The sequence below is a fragment of the Lissotriton vulgaris genome, chromosome 2_1 (assembly GCF_964263255.1).
Source record: "Lissotriton vulgaris chromosome 2_1, aLisVul1.2, whole genome shotgun sequence".
NCBI lineage: Eukaryota > Metazoa > Chordata > Amphibia > Caudata > Salamandridae > Lissotriton > Lissotriton vulgaris.
In genome coordinates this window covers 720,943,238-720,961,141 of record NC_141687.1, presented here as the reverse complement: position 1 = coordinate 720,961,141, position 17,904 = coordinate 720,943,238, and positions in this window count along the sequence as shown.

The window sequence follows — 17,904 nt, the reverse complement described above, 5'->3', positions numbered from 1 at the left end:
GGAGGGGACGAGGCCTCGCAATTAGGTCTCCATGCACCTCGTGGGCCTCAGCGTCGTTGATGATTGTAGGGCTCCTGGCTAGTAGGGCCTCTCGCGGCAGTCCTCTTTTCTCAGCTTCGGATAAGGCGTTGTGAGCGGTCACTTTCTGCTCTAGGCCACGGTGGATGCCTCCCAGTGCACCCGTGTAATGGTTTCTGGCACGGCTGGACGTCTCGCTCTCTGTTCAGGCGGTCAGTGGCGGCTGGTGCATTCGCGCCTCAGCGTCAGTGTGGTTTAGGCCCCGCGTTCGACTCCGGTGACCTTCGCCCTTCTCTTCTCCTGCACTGTCAGTATGCAAGTTTTACTGTGACCTCCAAGGGTACTCGGCTTGGGGGCGCCTCTCCCGCTCTGTGTCTGGGCAGTCTGTAGAAATTCATGTCGTCCGGTTGCCGGTTGGCGCCGCCATGTTGGTGAGGGCGCCCCCTCCCAGATATGTTGGGGGGCTCGCTGGCGGTCTCTGTCACGCTCTCACACACTCACTGGTTCTATTTAGGCAGCGCAGGGGTCCCCAGGTTCTGGTCCGGGCGCCCCCGTGTTCCTGGGTGTCCTCACCGGGTATCAGTGTCCATGGCTGTGGGCAGACACGCAGGCCTCTGGATGGCGGGTCTCCGCCCGTCGCTCGCCTCCACCGAAGCTCGCTCTTTCTCCCCTGAAGCCCCCACCAGGCGACACCGCAGCCAGGGGGCGGGGGGGGGTCCTCACCGCACCTGCGGTCCCGTTCTCGACTTGGGTCCCCACAGGTGCCGGCTTCAGCCCGTCACGGGCGTCTCCCCTCCTCACCTCGGAAACGGGTTCCGTTGGCCCGCCGCTGCCCTCGGTGTCCTCCGGAGGCCGGCGATGGCCAGCGGCGTCCCAGCTCTGCCCCCTCTGTGTGGTCTCCGGGCGTCTCCGGCCCTCGCGGCCTGCACTTCCGGTTCTGTCCCCGGGCTTGCCTGGCAGGTCCTACCGGCGCAGCAGCTCCTCTCCCAGCTCAGTCTGTCTCCGCAGGGCCGGTGCGGATCCGGAGCTCGTGGGAGCTCGCAACTTGGTCCCATGTCGGACAGTGGTCTCACGGTGTCGCACCCTAAGTTGTGGCCGGCCAGTCGGGGTATTAGGCAGATAAATTACCCCCGATGTGGAGGGTCATGCCGGAGCTCTTCTAAAACGCTGCCAGCCTCGCTGCGTGCTTAGCCACGCCCCCCTCTGGGGTCCACGCTCATGAGCGGAACTATTCACTAGATCATGACTATACACAGAGATCCCCTACTACAGAACAATTGTTCTTTTTTTTCTATTAAGTGCAACTTGGGTTCGACATAAGGCACACATCCTGTAAATTAGTAGGTCATTGGGTGGGGAATCCAAAGTGGGATGGATCCTTCCCAAGTGGGGAGAGTTCTGGGGGTTACATTAGGTGGTCGAGCATGAGGGTGGTAGGGGCAGTAGAGGTTTGGCAGTCAAAAAATAGCAGGGGGTCACTACCGATGTGCATTATGAACTTTCTCTAGGCACTAAGCCAGGTAGGGTCTTCCCAACCTGGCTAAATGTTAATGACCATGCCACACAGGGAGCTTGGCATCACGCATCTTTATTCCTCAGCGTGTAAGCATTAATTAAACATTCTACTGCACGAATTCTATCTCCACACACAAGCACACAAGCACTTGCATCACTGTTCAACAGAGTCTATCAGGGACCAAAAGGGTCCCCTCATCTCTAATTCACAAGACACTACATCTCCCCTTCTGTTAAATAAAAAGTATAAATAATACATATATACATCACAACTCTTCAATAAGTCATCTTGGTGCTTGAATCACTCGCTCAGATCATGTCATGTGAGACTAAGGAGATACAGGGGAATTGCCCATGACTGACACTGGTGACAGATACATTGATACAGTCGTGGGGCTCTTCGAATTGTTAGGTGTATGAGTCTCACTTCCAACATCTGGAGTTGGTGAATGTCGAGGCAGGTGCTTGAAATGTAAATAATCTCATGTAATAGACTTTCCAGGACGGTGAGCAGTCACCATGTAGCCTTTACTGGTCACAACCCTCAATGGATCAATATCAAAAGGAACATTAGACTTACATTTCCATTTCTCTCTGACAATGACATGGTCTCCTCTTTTTAACACAGTGATTTTACAACCTCTGCGCCTATCCGCGTAGGTCTTCATTCTTCATTTGTGAGCTAAATCAGGAGCATGAACTTTATCAATGTGAATATATCTTTCAATGGTCCACTGTGACAACTTGGTCCCTATGGCTCCCCCAAACATTAAGATGGTAGGCCTTTCACCTGTAGTGGAATGTAGTGGAATGGGGTGGTCACCTGCATCCATGAAACGTAGACTGAGGAACTGATTTGAGGTCAAGTTTTTCTAGCGCAGCACACGGACTGGTCTTCTTGAGGCTGCTCATAAATCTCTCGATAATACCATTCGCCTGTGGCCAGAGACGTGTGCTTTTCTGATGCTTGACATTCAGATAAGTGAGAAAGTCTTTAATTTCTCAACTATTGAAAAGTGGGCCATTATCACATTTCAAAATTGAAGGATCACCCCATGTTGCAAAAATGTTTTCTAATCTCTCGATAACTCTGTCATGAGTAGTTGATGGCAAATCTTCTGTAAGGATAAAACAGAAGTATTCATCAACAATGACTAGTACACGATGTACATTGTCAAGGGGTCCATAGAAATCAATTGCAATCTTCTCCTACGGCTGCTTTCGGAGATCAGGCATGTTTAATGAATGTAGTTGCACAAATGTCAGGCCCTTAAATCTTTTTCATCTCTTTCATTTAGACAAGGTAACTACACTTGGACCTGTGGAGCACGTTTAGTAGAAACAATTCCACAATGTTACTCATGTGCCAATAGAGTGACTTGTTGTCTTAGACTTTCAGGTATGACAATCCTTCCTTCTCGTAAGATGATTCCTTCTGGAGTGACTATAAGATCTTACTGCACGTTTTAGAATTTCTGATATTGTCGGCCATCCTGAAAAAGTCGAGCATGTTTTGTCCATGACTGATGGGTAACGATGTGTTTGAGGATTTGCAAATCTCTGTCATTGCTCATGGCAGCACTGATTCTTCTACTGAGATGGCAGCAGGTGTGCTGGATTTCACGATGATGCCGTTTAAATGCACGTATATGACACACTAATGTCAGAGCTTGATCATTTTCCTTCTGTGTGGCCCCAAAACCTAGTATGCATGTCATCACTGTAATTGAAAGCATTTGTGACAGGCTCTATTATGCGATAAATTACATCCTGAAAAAGTTCTGCAGCTGAGGATGCTCCGAAACTTAGGGGTATATTTACACAGGTATATTTACAAGGGGATAGCACCACCAGAACATCACTTTTGGCGACGTTCTGGTGGCGCTATGCCCTTCTGCATATTTACAAAGTGCCATTATGCCACATTTTGTGCCACCTTGTAAATAAGGCCCCTTTAAACGCATCACTAAGCGCGAAAGGGGCGTTCAATGGGTGTTCTACTGCAACACCCACTGTTTTTTGATGCTGTCCCAGACTTACAACGATCTATAAATCTGATGCAGCGCCAAAGTAGCAATGGCAATACCAGTCGTTGTAGTGGCGAACCGAGGAGAAATACTTTTATTTCTCCTCGTTTTTGCTTTTTCTATGAGTGCTGCAGAATGCAGCCACATAGAAAAAGCAAAACACCATTAATGATTATTTATGTGCAGGAAAATACAACTTCCTGCACATAAACAATAATTAATGATGTTTTGCTCTTTCAATCAATCCGATATTTGTAAAGCGCGCTACTCACCTGTGAGGGTCTCAAGGCGCTGGGGGTAGGGGGGTGCTGCTACTGCTTGAAGAGCCAGGTCTTGAGGAGTCTTCTGAAGGTGAGTAGGTCTTGGGTCTGCTGTAGGTGGGTAGGGAGGGTGTTCCAGGTCTTGGCTGCGAGGTAGGAGAAGGATCTGCCGCCGGAGGTTGTTTGTTGGATGCGGGGGACAGCGGCGAGGGCGAGGTTGGTGGAGCGGAGCTGGCGGGTGGGGGTGGAGAAGTTGAGTCTGCTGTTCAGGTAGGCTGGCCCGGCGTTGTGTAGTGCTTTGTGTGCGTGGGTGAGGAGCTTGAAGGTGATCCTTTTGTCTACGGGGAACCAGTGTATGTCTCTCAGGTGGGGAGTGATGTGGCTGCGGCAGGGGATGCTGAGAATCAGTCGGGCGGAGGCGTTTTGGATGCGTTGCAGTCGACGCTGGGGCTTGGCTGGGATTCCTGCGTAGAGTGCGTTGCCGTAGTCCAGTCTGCTGCTGACGAGGGCCTGTGTCACCATTCTTCTCGTTTCGGTCGGGATCCATTTGTAGATCCTGCGGAGGGTGTTGTAGCAGGAGGAGGAGACGGCGCTGACCTGCTTTGACATGGAGAGGGCGGAGTCGAGGATGAATCCAAGGTTGCGTGCGTGGTCGGTGCTGCTCCCAGCGTGGTCGGCCACCAGGAGTCGTCCCAGGCTGAGGGGGTGGGTCCAAGGATGAGGACCTCCGTCTTGTCTGAGTTCAGCTTCAGGCGGCTGCTCCTCATCCAGCCGGCGACGGCCTTCATTCCCTCGCGGAGGTTGGATTTGGCGGTGTGCGGGTCCTTGGTGAGGGAGAGGATGAGCTGGGTGTCGTCGGCGATAGAAATGATGTTGAGGTCGTGCTGGAGGGCCACTTATGCGAGGGGGCCATGTAGACGTTGAACAGTGTCGGGCTGAGGGATGAGCCCTGGGGGACGCCGCAGATTATGTAGTTGGCTTCGGATCGGAAGGGGGGAGCCGGACGCTTTGGGTTCTCCCGGAAAGGAAGGATATAGTCCAGGCGAGGGCCTTCTCTTATATTCCAGCTTCTTGGAGGCGTGTCTTTAGGGTACGGTGGCAGACCGCGTCGAAGGCGGCTCACAGGTCCAGGAGGATGAGTGCTGAGGTGTCGTCGTTGTCTAGTTGTGGCCTGATGTCGTCTGTGGCGGCGATGAGGGCTGTCTCGGTGCTGTGGTTTTGTCTGAATCCGGACTGGGACGGGTCTAAGATCTTGTTGTTTACGAGGTGGCGGGTCAGCTGCATGTTGACCATTTCCTCGATGACCTTCGCCGGGAACGGGAGAAGGGAGATGGGTCGGAAATTCTTGAGGTCCTTGGGGTCCGCCTTGGGCTTCTTGAGAAGGGTGTTGATCTCGGTGTGCTTCCAGCTTTCCGGGAATGTAGCTGTCTAGAAGGAGATGTTGATGACCTTCCGCAGTTGGGGTCCGATGGTTGCGTCTGCTTTGTTGAATACGTGGTGTGGGCAGGGGTCCGATGGTGATCCTGAGTGGATGGAGTTCATGACCTTGCGAGTTTTGTTGTCGTTGATGTTGGACCAGGAGGTCAGGCAGTTGGCACGGGTGGGGTTTGTGGGGGTGGTGGAGTCTGGCATGGTCGGGGCGGTCGTGGTGCTGAAGCTGTCATGGATGTCGGTGATCTTGCAGTGGAAGAAGATGGCCAGCAAGTCACACAGTGTTTGTGAGGGCTAGATGTCGTTGGCGCTGGAGTTGGAGAGTTCCATCACGATGCTGAAGAGCTCTTTACTGTCATGTGCGTTGTTATGCAGGCGGTCTTTGAAGGACAATCTCTTGGCTAATCTGATGAGGTGGTGATGTCTCGGGTGGCGTCCTTGTGGGCTGCGTAGTTGTCCGGCGTGCGTTCGTGGAGCCATTTCTTGAGCGTTTGGAGGTCTGGAGCTCGTCGGTGAACCCGGTGGCTTTCTTGCTGGAGTAGCTGTTGGAGGGTTTCTTGAGCGGGGCGAGGGTGTTGGCGCAGTCGGCTATCCACTGTCTGAGGTTGCGGGCGGCGGCGTCTGGGTCGATGATGTTGAAGGGTAAGTTCTGGGCTAGGGTGGTGGACAGCTGGTCTTCGGTGACTTTGCTCCAGCAGCGGTGGGGCAGCTTTTGGGTGCGGTGGTGCGTGGTTGGTTTCTTGAAGGTGAAATAGATGCAGCGGTGGTCGGTCCAGTGGAGTTCGGTGGTGTGGTTGAATGCAACGTGGGTGCATGTGGAGAAGATGGGGTCAAGCGTGTGGCCGGCGGCGTGAGTGGGTGCAGTGACGAGTTGTCTGAGGCCGAGGTGTGCGAGGTTGTCTATCAGGGTGGTGGAGTTGGCGTCGTTGTTGTTCTCGAGGTGGAAGTTCAGGACCCGAAGGAGGATGTAGTCCGTGGTGGCGAGTGCGTGGGTGCTGGCGTGGTCGCGATGGGGTCGCTGAACTGTGCCCAGGGTCCGGGGTGTCTGTAAATGAGTGTTCCTCTGAGGGTGGTGTTAGGGTCGGTGTGAATCTGGAAGTGCAGGTGTTCGGCGGTGTTGAGAGTGTTGTCTGCGTGGGAGGAGACCTTGAGGGTGGGCTTGTGGACTATGGCTATTCCTCCTCTTGTTCCATTGGCGCGATCACTGCGGGTGATCTTGTAGCCGTCCGGGATGGCTATGGTGATGTGGGGCGCCGAGGAGTTGTTCTACCAGGTTTCGGTCAGGAAGGCAACGTCTGGGGCAGAGGTGTCGAGCAGGTCCCAGAGCTCGATGGCGTGTTTGCGTGCGGAGCGGGTGTTGAGGAGTATGCATCGGAGGTGGTCGGGTCCAGTCCTGGGAGGTTTGGTGGCTCTGTTGCAGGTGAAACTGCAGGTGTGGCAGGAGAAAGGTCAGTGGGGCCGTTTCGGAGCGGCCTGGAAGCAGGTGTGGTCTCGGCCGGCGTTGAGTGCGAGGAGGGTGCTGGTGTCGTATTGAAGTCCGGTGGCGTGGTGTTCGCGGGATCCAGGGCACTGGGCGTGGTCCAGGAGCCGCGGCCGCCATAAGTCAGGAGGTGGGAGGGAGGAGCAGCTGAGAGGGGGGTGGGAGACCAGCGAATGGGAGCGGGGGCGAGGCCGCAGGGGACAGCAGCGGCGGGAACCGGCGAAGGAACGGAGAGCAAGGGGGCAGGGCCGCAGGGGTGGCATTGGCGGGAGAAAGGACGTCGGGAGCGGAGCAGGGGGCAGAGAAGTACACAAGTACCCAAAAGTGCAGAAAAAAACAATATAGGACAGATCCTATACCATAGTCAGCAGCTAACAGCAAAGAAAAAGCAGCCCAGGGGGGCCTCGAACACTTGGCGCACTGGGCAGCAGCAGGAACGGGAGACAGGCGCAGACAGGTGGAGCTGGGCGGCGTGGGGAGTGACCAGCTTAACCAGGGTCAAGTGTTGCACTCACTGCTGCGCAGCGGCCGCCATAAGTAGGGAGGTGGGAGGGAGGAGCAGCAGGGAAGAGGGTGGGGGACCAGCGAATGGGAGCGGGGGTGGGCCGCAGGGGACAGCAGCGGTGGGAAAGGTCGAAGGAATGGAGAGCGAGGGGGCGGGGCTGCAGCGGTGGCAGCGGCGGGGAAAGGGACATCGAGAGCGGAGCAGGGGGCAGAGAAGTACACAAGTACCCACAAGTGCAGAAAAAATAATACAGGACAGATCCTATACCACAGTCAGCAGCTAACAGCAAAGAAATAGCAGCCCAGGGGGGCCTCGAACACTCGGCGCACTGGGCAGCAGCAAGATCGGAAGACGGGCGCAGACAGGTGGAGCTGCTCGGCGTGGGGAGCGACCAGCTTAACCAGGGTCAAGTGTCTATATAAACAATCATTAAACAATGACCATTTGCTACTTCTATGTGTGCTGCTAAAGGGATAAGAGCAGTGCTCCCACCTCTATCAAGGGTTTGTCTAAGTTCCTCCGTGGCTGTGATTAGGGCCAGTGCAGTGGTGGGCCCGGAAGCCGAATTACGAGTGGCCTAGGAAGTCACCTTTCGCAAGGAAGGCAGACAATTCCTAATTTAGATATCTTTTTATAATTTTAGCCGGAAACGGTATCCTGGAAATTGGTCTGTAACTGGAGGGATCATCCAAATCCAAATTAGGCTTTTTCAGGAGTGGCAATATGGAGGCTCTTTTCCAGTCGGTGGGAATGGCCCCCGAAGAAATCATGAGGTTAAAAATAGGCCTGAGAGCGGATGCCATGAGTTCAGGGACCAGGTGCCAAATATTGGGAGGGCAAGGATCAGAGGGGGATCCCGACTTAACTAAGGAGATCAACTCGATAGTACGGTCAAGTGAAATTGGCAAAAACATAGGCAGTATGGTGGCGGGAGGGCTATCAGTGTGGCTTGAGGGGCTAGAATCGCACTTGGGTTTTCATCTGTGAGTGCAGGCAGATTATCTTGAGGAGCGAAAGTATCAAAGACTTGGTTGACTTTTAGTTGAAAGGTATTTGCTAGCTTGTTGAAGAATTGCTGTCTGTTATCCTAATTTTGAATTCCAGGAAGCTTGGAAAGTTTTTTACAGTGGCAAACAGTCTTTTGGCACAGCTACTGATGCCTCAAGTTTTTTCTTTGATGAAACCGGATTCGGCTTTCTTGAATGAGCTGCTTATAGGTTTGCATGGCTAGTCTATATTCGGATTTGTTTTGAACATTGTTAGCAAACCTCCGTTTTCTTTCGAGTTTTCTACAGGTCTGTTTTTGGGCATTCAGTGACTCATTGAACCAAGGGTCAGAACATTTGGCAGGGCACCGCATAGTTGGGGGGGCTCACTGCTGGCCCGCAAGATAAATCCAGGTGTGATAGCTCTTCACTGCCTCATTCAGGTTCACAGGGGTGGGTTTGCGAGAGCCTAGGAGTGTCCTGCTTAACTCATCTCCCTCAATCTTATGCCAAGGTCGAGAGCTAAGAGCTTTCTTGAGTACATATGTGGGCCTTTTAGATGATAGGCACATTTTAAACATTATTGCTCTGTGGTCCGACCAGATGAGTGGTAGAGCTTTGCTCCATGATAGGTTAGGATGGTCAGAGAAGAATCTGTCAAGGCAGTGCTCCGCCAAGTGAGTTGCTTCTTTGACCAGCTCATTAAGTCCTACACTGGCCATGTGATATAAGAGAGCCTCAGTATCTGTGTCTGTAGTGATTTCGAGGTGAAAATTAAAATCACCAAGAATAGTAAAGTTAGGTAACTTTGCTTTAAGCTCAAGGAGCTGGCCTATAGAGTTTAAAAAGTTGGGTTTAGCTAATGGTGGGTGATAGATAAATGCACCATTAACGGTGTTCTGGCTATCAAGCTTGATTTTAAAGATATCTACTTTACCTTCTGTGAAATCAGGGAGTGCTTTAAACTGAATGTTGTGACCATTCCTAGCTAAATGCTCTATACCGCCGCCCTCTTTTCCCAACTCTGTCTTTCCTATAGATTTTAAAGCCCTCGGGAAGGGCCCGTAGGAGATATGGATCAGAGGCGGGGTCAGCCCAAGTTTCTCTGATGAAGGCTATATCAATTGTGTGCTCCTCCATGAGGTCATGAAATGCTAAAGCATTTTTGATAAGAGATATGGTGTTGAGGAGTAGACAGAGAATTATATTGTAACTTATGTCATGGTTTATTTGTTTAGTGCGCCAATACCTCGCTTGAGGAAGGGGGAGACTGTTAACCACAGTGGTGCAATGGGGACATGCTTTTTCTCGGCAATCAGGTATTGGTCATAGGGAGTGCCCAGGCATAGTTTACCTGTAGGTCTAAGGTGCAGTAAGGTCTCCCTAGAATACTGTGCTTGTGAGCTACTCGAGTCATCTGAGTAAAAACCTGCATATTGGCTGGCGCTGTGCGCGGAACGTGCACGGACAGGCGCAGATGGGCTTGCCTTTGGCTCGCCAGCAGCGTGCCCGCTGCGCACGTCCGCTGCAGCATGCGCCTCAAATAGAGCCAATTGCGCCAACAACTAGACCGCCGACTTCAGAGAGCGGAATTGTAGGCAGAAGTAGGTGCAGAGTTCAGATCCCGCCCTCTGCTCAAATGGCACCACGGCCCCGGTGGACCAGGGCAGGGACTGACAAGGCAGATGAAAGCAAACCGGTAAGTGAAACCCCAATTTGAGAACAGATTGTGTGCATAGCAGCATTGGTGGGATTTAAAATATGACTGTCTGTGCAAGTAGCTGCAACATGCGTGATTTAAAAAGCTCCACTATCCTTCTTCTGCACTACCACTATGGGGGACACCGATAGCGTCGGACCAGCCGATCGCTCAATGACGTCATGTTTCAATAATGTCTCCGTTTCTTTCTCAACAGCCTCTTGTAAATTAAATGCAATTTCACAGTTGCTATACATGAACCTTAACTTTGCAGTGGCGTCAAAGCAGCCAATGTATAAACTTTGGTTTTTGAGGAAGTTAAACAGAACACTGGAGGCAGTTTATTGTACATTTCCACTAGAATAATGTTTATCAACACGGCACTCTCTATGATAAACAGTATGGGGCACCTATTCACTTTCAGTGTGATTTTGGGGCAGTGTCCAAATGAATCCCGCAATTTCACTTGTCGATCTCGCTTTGATTGTCTTTCTTCCCAGCAAGAAGCTAATCCTGCATGCGCACATTGTTCAGTGGTCAACATTGAAATTGCACACCTATCTTCCTCACTGTTGCATGAAAACGACAGTGCCAACATTTTAGACGAGGATGTTGACGACAATCGACGTCTTTCAGTTTCTACTGGCCTCAACTGGTGTTGCCACTTGGCCTTATGAGTGTTAGTAGAACATCTCTGAAACTTTCTGGGATACATTTTGTTTCTCGACATGACGTACTTGGTGGGGGGAGAATTACAAAAACTCCATTCAGCACTGTGCAGCCCACAGCGAGGCTGTGCTGCTCAACAGTTAGAGAGCAGGAGAGCACCATATCTTCAAAGATATGGCTCTCTCCTCCCGTTTCCCTTGCTGGTGCAGATTACAGCTGCCATGTGCCACAAACACACCCCCTAGTGCGTGTATGAGTCTAGCATAGGTTTTGTACAGGAAGTTTACCCTTCCTGTACAAAATATCATGCCTCGACAACATGCAAAGCTTTTCCCACTTTGTATGTGTGCTGCACTGTGCAGCACGCATGCAAAGTCGAAAAGGTGGGAGAAATGAAATCATTTCTCCTTCCTTGCACCTACTTTAAAAGGGCAGTTTTCTCAAGCTAACTTTATTTAGTAAATTGGGTTTAGTGTGAGAAACCTTGGGTGGTAGTATGGGAAAGCCTATGTTCCACCCTTGGTACGCCCCCATGGCGATAAGTAATGTAAGAAATAGGAATGTACCTAGCACACTGAGATTCAATTTTAATCTCTATTTTTCGATAGGTGTGCAATGTTGTGATGAATGCCTACTGAGCATAAATAACAATGAATTATAGAGGCCCAGCCCCACATGGGCGGCTAGGACTACAACATGCACCAACACATGAATTATTTTTTTACAATGAACAAGTTCAATCCATTTTCTCATTTACTTATTCATAAACTTTATCTTTATCTTTGCATCAAAAATTGTTGAAGTATTTTACATAAAAAAACTTTTCAGTTGTGTTATGCAATTCAATGTTTTACATACATACAAAAATATACATTTTGACTTCACACCCAATGCATTTCGAGACCTTAGTCTCTTCTTCAGGGGTACCAATGAAGTCCTTAATGCTTCCCTAAATGAATATGGAAACTGTCATGGCGATTCGGGATAGCGTCGCGTATGGAGGATTAGACATGATATCAACTGAGCTATAGATAATCTTTGAACATTTACACTGGGTTATCTACAATTGAATACGATTTTAGTTTCACCAGTACTGAGGAATTCATTGAACGTCTTACATCTCGAGAAGAAATCACTTAGTGGAATGAAGTGTTTCATTTAGGGCCTCTATGATAAGTAATGTAAGGCAGCGCCATGTGCTACTCTGTATTACTTTTCTGTTATTTCCAGTGCTAAACAAGCTCAGCGCTGGAAAGTAAATTGAAAAAAAAAAAGATTTGGCGCCAATTTGCGTCACAACATGCTGCAAACCCTTCGTAAAACTCCCCCTTGGTCTTTTCACCATTTTGTTTTCTCGACGTGATGCACTAGATCTTTCGCCCGCTTTGCAAACCGTTACAAAATTATACTCTTTCCTGCAGCCTATGCATATCTGTCCAATGGCGGGACGTTCACCTTCTTGTGGAAACAATAATCCACATCAAAAACACAACTTCATTTTCTTTGGAGACATGTCTGTCCGGCTTTCTACTTTGTATTTCACCTTGCTTTTCACACTCATCATTCTGGCTTCCATGTTAGCGGCTTGTCTGTCAGCTCTTTCTTCCACTCTAGCAGCCATGAGTACTCACTCCAAGTTCAGTGTCTTTTTCAGCATTCATCATTGGAAGGAATCGAGGAGACAACCATGTATTACTCTGAGATGTTTGCCCTCTTCATTATTGCACTCGTTGAGCTGGCAATGGTTGATGAGCGAATAAAGTCTTTCTACATACTCATCCAGCGTTTCACCAATTCTCTGCCTTTCCTGACTGAATTGGCATTGGGTTGGACTTAGTGTTTAAGGTTTCTTTGATTTGGCAGTACGTCACTCCACCACTGTGTGGTATTTTGTTTATCACTTCTTTGACTCCTTCACATGCCAGATTCTTTAGATACTTGATGATCTTTCTGTCATTTGCTTCTACCAGCGCATCACTAAAGTAATCGAGGATTTCAATCTAGGCAGTCCATCTGTCACCAATAGTCAGCTTTTTGGCAGTAGCAAAGGGTAGCAGTGGTTTCGCTGAGGCGGTGCATCATATCCAGTTATGGCCTTTACTGACAAGAGTATATGCAGTGCACCTGGACTTGCAACATTCTTGCTTCAGGGTCATTGTAGCCAATTTGAATTTGTATGGCTTCTTTTTGTGCTGTCTTTGGAGCCCTTCAACTTCTTAAAGATTTTTAAGTCGTGCGGAACACACCTGGCACCTTCTCTCATGCCCTTTTCAAGGATCAACGTCTCCGTATTCACACATCCCCTGGACTTCTCCTTGGGTGACCCTGCCAAATGTTGTGATATGATGACTCTTTCATCAGGTTCTGGTAAGCATGATTGTATTATCTATATCTAGTCATCACCACCTCTAAAGTTTCTCTGTATTTATCGACTTCTACTCATAGAGTGCTTGCACCTGGTTGTCGCAGCTCTTTGCACTTTCCATACCTGGTTGTCACTGCCTTTAGCATTTCTTGGTGTTAGAAATGTTTTATGCTTTTAGTGCCTCCTTGCACTCGGTGATCACTGCTTTTGGCACTTCTCTGTACCTGGTTGCTGCTATCTTTAGCATCGTACTGTATGAATGACAGCTCTGTGTTATGCTATGGCTCAGTATCTCTTGTCTCGACTTTACCAGCAAATTTCAAGCCAACGACAAACACATTTTTTGTAAGGCCTTTACTTTCTTCACTAGCCATGCTCTGGCTGGAGTGGTGCTTTGAATCTATATATGCCAACTGCCAATTTTCCACTTGCCCGCAGGGCATGCACAAACATTTTGCTGCACCACGGCAAACTCTCTAGGAGCGCATTCTCGGTTCTTTAGGTTGTGAAGTTTACGTAACCCCCTTTCTCATTGCCAGTTGTAGTGTCCTCCCCAGCCTGGGTACATGTAAATTACTGCACTACACACGGAGCTTGGTATTACGCATCTTTATTCCTCAACATGTAACCATTAACTGAACATTCTGCAGTATAAATTCTATCCGAACACCCAAGCACTTACATCACTGTTCTACGTAGTCCATCAGTGACCAAAAAGGTTACCGTCATCTCTAACTCACAAAACACTACAAGCCACCTGGAGCAATGATCTTTTTAGCACTTTCGTACAAGGCAATTTTGCTAGTTACAATACTGGAAAACATAAGTCAACAGACAACTGATGCAATTTTTTTAAGATAACATCTTGGATGCTGCCTATTCTGCCGAGACGATCTGCAGATAAAAGCAGACAAGCTTTGGGTCCAGCGCCAGGCATTGGCCTGCATTGACTTTAACTCGAGTGATAGATTGCAAGCTATATATTTGTCTCCATATTACTCTAAATGTAAACCACATGCTCAAGGGTTTCCGCAGGGCTCATTATTGATTTAATTAATCTACATGTGTATCCTCCGGCTCAATTAATACGTTCATTTGGTTTTAAATTCATGAGTTACACGGGCAACACCCAAATCTTGATCCCAGTGGAAAACAACAGTTCAAAAGTTTTCCAAACCTTTTCAAAATTTCATTCATACCTGCATGCCTTCTGTTTATGACTGGGTGACAAATAATGCTGTCAAGTTAATCTCTGATAGAACAGAAATATTATCAGTTTCAGGTGAAGGAGTTTTCATATTAAATGTTTTTTGTTGTTGTATTAGATCAACATAAAAATGTACGCATGCAACTCAACTGTGTATTATCTTTACATTTGGATTGACCACAGATCATGCCAGCCTGGATTTTAAAATGGCTAACTTGGGTTGCCATCTTGCTTCATGACACATTAAGATTTATTTTTAAGTAAGCTAAATTTCAATGCTGGTGAACACAGTCCTCTTTTTTTTACTTTCTCATGAGAAGAAATATTTTCATTTTGTTGTAATCTTTGCGAAGTGTTATAATTGGTATAGAATCCAAAATGACACGTGCAGAGTACAGCCTGGTCCAATATATCTTGTTTTGCTGCAGATATATGTAAAGTTTGAAGGACGCTGAAAAAGCTGTACTGTGGTGGATCCTAAGAAGCTAATGAGGTCATTATTGTGACCTAGATTTACTGAGTGCTTGCGTTGCCCTTATGTCAATCAAGGTGAAACAATGGCAGCACAAGTCCCCTAAGTTAGATTTACTATGGCATGCAGATCCACCTTGCGTGGTACTGCATGGCATAGTAAATCTGGAGTAAGACAAGAAGCGCAAGTTGCTGCCTTGCATTACTCTGCCCTGGGAAGGCGTTCTATGGGTGGAGCATGGGTGTTCCTACATGTCCACCCATGGTTTTTGGCGCATCCCCAGATTTACTGGCAATGGTAAGCCTTGGAATACGTCAAAATTATACCGCTTCCCGGGGAGGCGTAACAATGAGAAATATGTTTACTGCTCCTTGTTTTTTCCTCTTTCTATGCCTCCTGCATTCTGCAGCAGACATACAGGGAACAGCGTCAGAGGATTGTTTTTTGCAGGAAAGTTTCCCTTCCGGCTCAAAAATAATTTTGCCTGTAATGCAGGGTGCAAGGGTGCCTGTGTTGATGCTTGGTAGCCACTAATGCACCAGGGCAAGAGAAAGCAGGGATGCGTCATATAGTAGTAGACATGGCATTACTGTTGTCTCAATTTAATGCAGCGCAGCAAGTTGTCCTGTTTAACCATGGGCGAATTTTGCGAATCTGGCGCTCGCGAATTTTGCGAATTTGCGAACTCGCAATCCGCAAAATCCACGAATTCTCGCGAATTTGCGGATTTTTTTTGTGTGTTCGCAAGGATTTCTGCCAGTTCGCAATGATTTCTGACAGTTCGCGAGGGTTTTGTAACAGTTCGCAATTGCGAACTTACATGTCGGCTCGCAACGGTCACGATTATGTGTTTCTACGTCTGGTTCATCATCATAGGTTCCCAGCACCCTCTGTTTCACCCCTGCCACCCTCTGTTTTACCCATGCCACCCTCTGGTACATCAATGCCTTATGCCACCCTCTGGTTCATCATCACTGTAGATTATGCGGGGAAACAGCAAGCACACCTGCCTGCTTCAACTGACATGAATTAATTTGGGGTTGATTTATTAATGTGTCACTGTTTTAAAATTCCAGTCTGGCACCTGCTTCCTTATCTGTAATTTGCTTTCTGTTGCAGTGCAATTTTTTTTTCCAGGACCTTTGTGGCCTACTTGTAGCTATTCTATGAGCCTGCTGTGAGGGTCAGAGCAGGGTCATACAATTGTTGCAACTAGCAACTGAACTGGGAATTTGCGGATTTTTTTTGGTGTTCGCAAGGATTTCTGTCAGTTCGCAAGGATTTCTGACAGTTCGCGAGGGTTTTGTAACAGTTCGCAATTGCGAACTTACATGTCGGCCCGCAACGGTCACGATTATGTTGTTTCTACGTCTGGTTCATCATCACAGGTTCCCAGCACCCTCTGTTTCACCCCTGCCTCCTCTGTTTCACCCATGCCACCCTCTGGTACATCAATGCCTTATGCCACCCACTGGTTCATCATCACTGTAGATTATGGGGGGAAAAAGCAAGCACACCTGCCTGCTTCAACTGACATGAATTAATTTGGGGTTGATTTATTAATGTGTCACTGTTTTAAAATTCCAGTCTGGCACCTGCTTCCTTATCTGTAATTTGCTTTCTGTTGCAGTGCAATTTTTTTTCCAGGACCTTTGTGGCCTACTTGTAGCTATTCTATGAGCCTGCTGTGAGGGTCAGAGCAGGGTCATATAATTGTTGCAACTAGCAACTGAACTCTGGAGGGGCCCTTGTCAGGAAGCACTACAGGGAACGGTTACTAATGATGAGTTTGAACTTTTGAACCTGCTTTCACTTTTGCAAAACTCGTTTTTCTGCAGAGCAGCATTACAGCAACTTTAATGCCCCACCAAGCTTATATGAGAAAGTTGATTTCTAATCCAAAAGTTATCCAAAGAAAATCAAAAGGCCTCAAATCTAAAAAAGTGCAGGCAAATGTTAACCTGAGCAGTTATTCTGATAAAAATAATAATTTTCAGAAGGTCTATGCTGCTTGCTAGTAGATTTCTTGTGCAGAATTGCAATTTTTGTAATTTCGCGAGTGCGAGATTGTTGCTGCCCACCACACCTACATGTTTGCAATTGCGAACTTACACCGCAAAGAAAAAAAATCCGCTGCGTGCGAATTTGCGGATTTTGCGGGAAATTCGCGAATCTCGCGGATTGCGAATTTACCGAAAATCCGCAAAATCCGCGAGCGTAACTGATTTTCCGCCCATGCTTAGTCCTGTTGCATTGCGCTGGATTACATTTTAGTAAATCTGCCCCTGGATGTTTCCAATAAAAACCTGATTGGATCGTGTTATGGGAACTATGTGTAAGTGTAGTAAATGGTAGAATTGTATGATTTAAGCTAGTACTGAGCAGATTACAGTTCAGAATGTGCAAAGAGAATTGCATATATGCAGCTTAGAGCAAGTAGGATTTTTGGGGTACTTTCTTTAAGGGAGACTGATTTTCTAAGCCTTTCCCTTTGAGGTGACTCTATACTAGTTTGTCCCCTTGTTTTATAGCCTTGATTTGAACTCCATATTACTCAATGCATTAATATATTGACAATTGATTGAATATGTTAACCTTTATTAAATCTTTATAGCTTCAGAATGTAATCATATTTTGTCATATCTGTGAAGACTAATGTGCTTCATGTTATTTAAATGTATTGATTTGTTGTACAACCCGTTTTGAACCTCGATACATTACATAATGCTTTATAGGCCCCAATGTCTGCTTAAGGTAAAGCGCTAACAAATTCTGTAGCAGAGGATGGTTTCAAACTGAGGCTTGGAGGATTTAAAACTCTTCCTGAAATCCAAATTTGCCATTGTTCTGCTCTTCTGTGGTCCAATTTGAATTAAGTGATTATAATATCCTCGTGAGTGTAAGTTTAAGTAGGGGTATGTGGTTTTGATTGTGAGTTTCTGAAAGTTGTGGTGTTTGTGGGTAGTAGTATTAATTTGGGTCCGAGAGGGCTTTGTGTTGAAGTTGAAAATTTGAAATGCCTTTCACTGTTTATCACTTGTGCTTATAGGGATTAATGCGCACATACTCAAGAGTTGAAGTTTGATCAACAGATTCATCGTAATCCAAAATCCTGAGATAGGTATGGATATATTTAAGTGGTATTAGACTTGTCTGTTAAGGTTGAGATGTGGTACTGTGAGGTGCCAGAGCCTCACCAAGACAGAGACTTATCAAAATTCTATTGCGATACTGAACTAACTGAGATTTGTTCTTCCGCTGATCATTCAT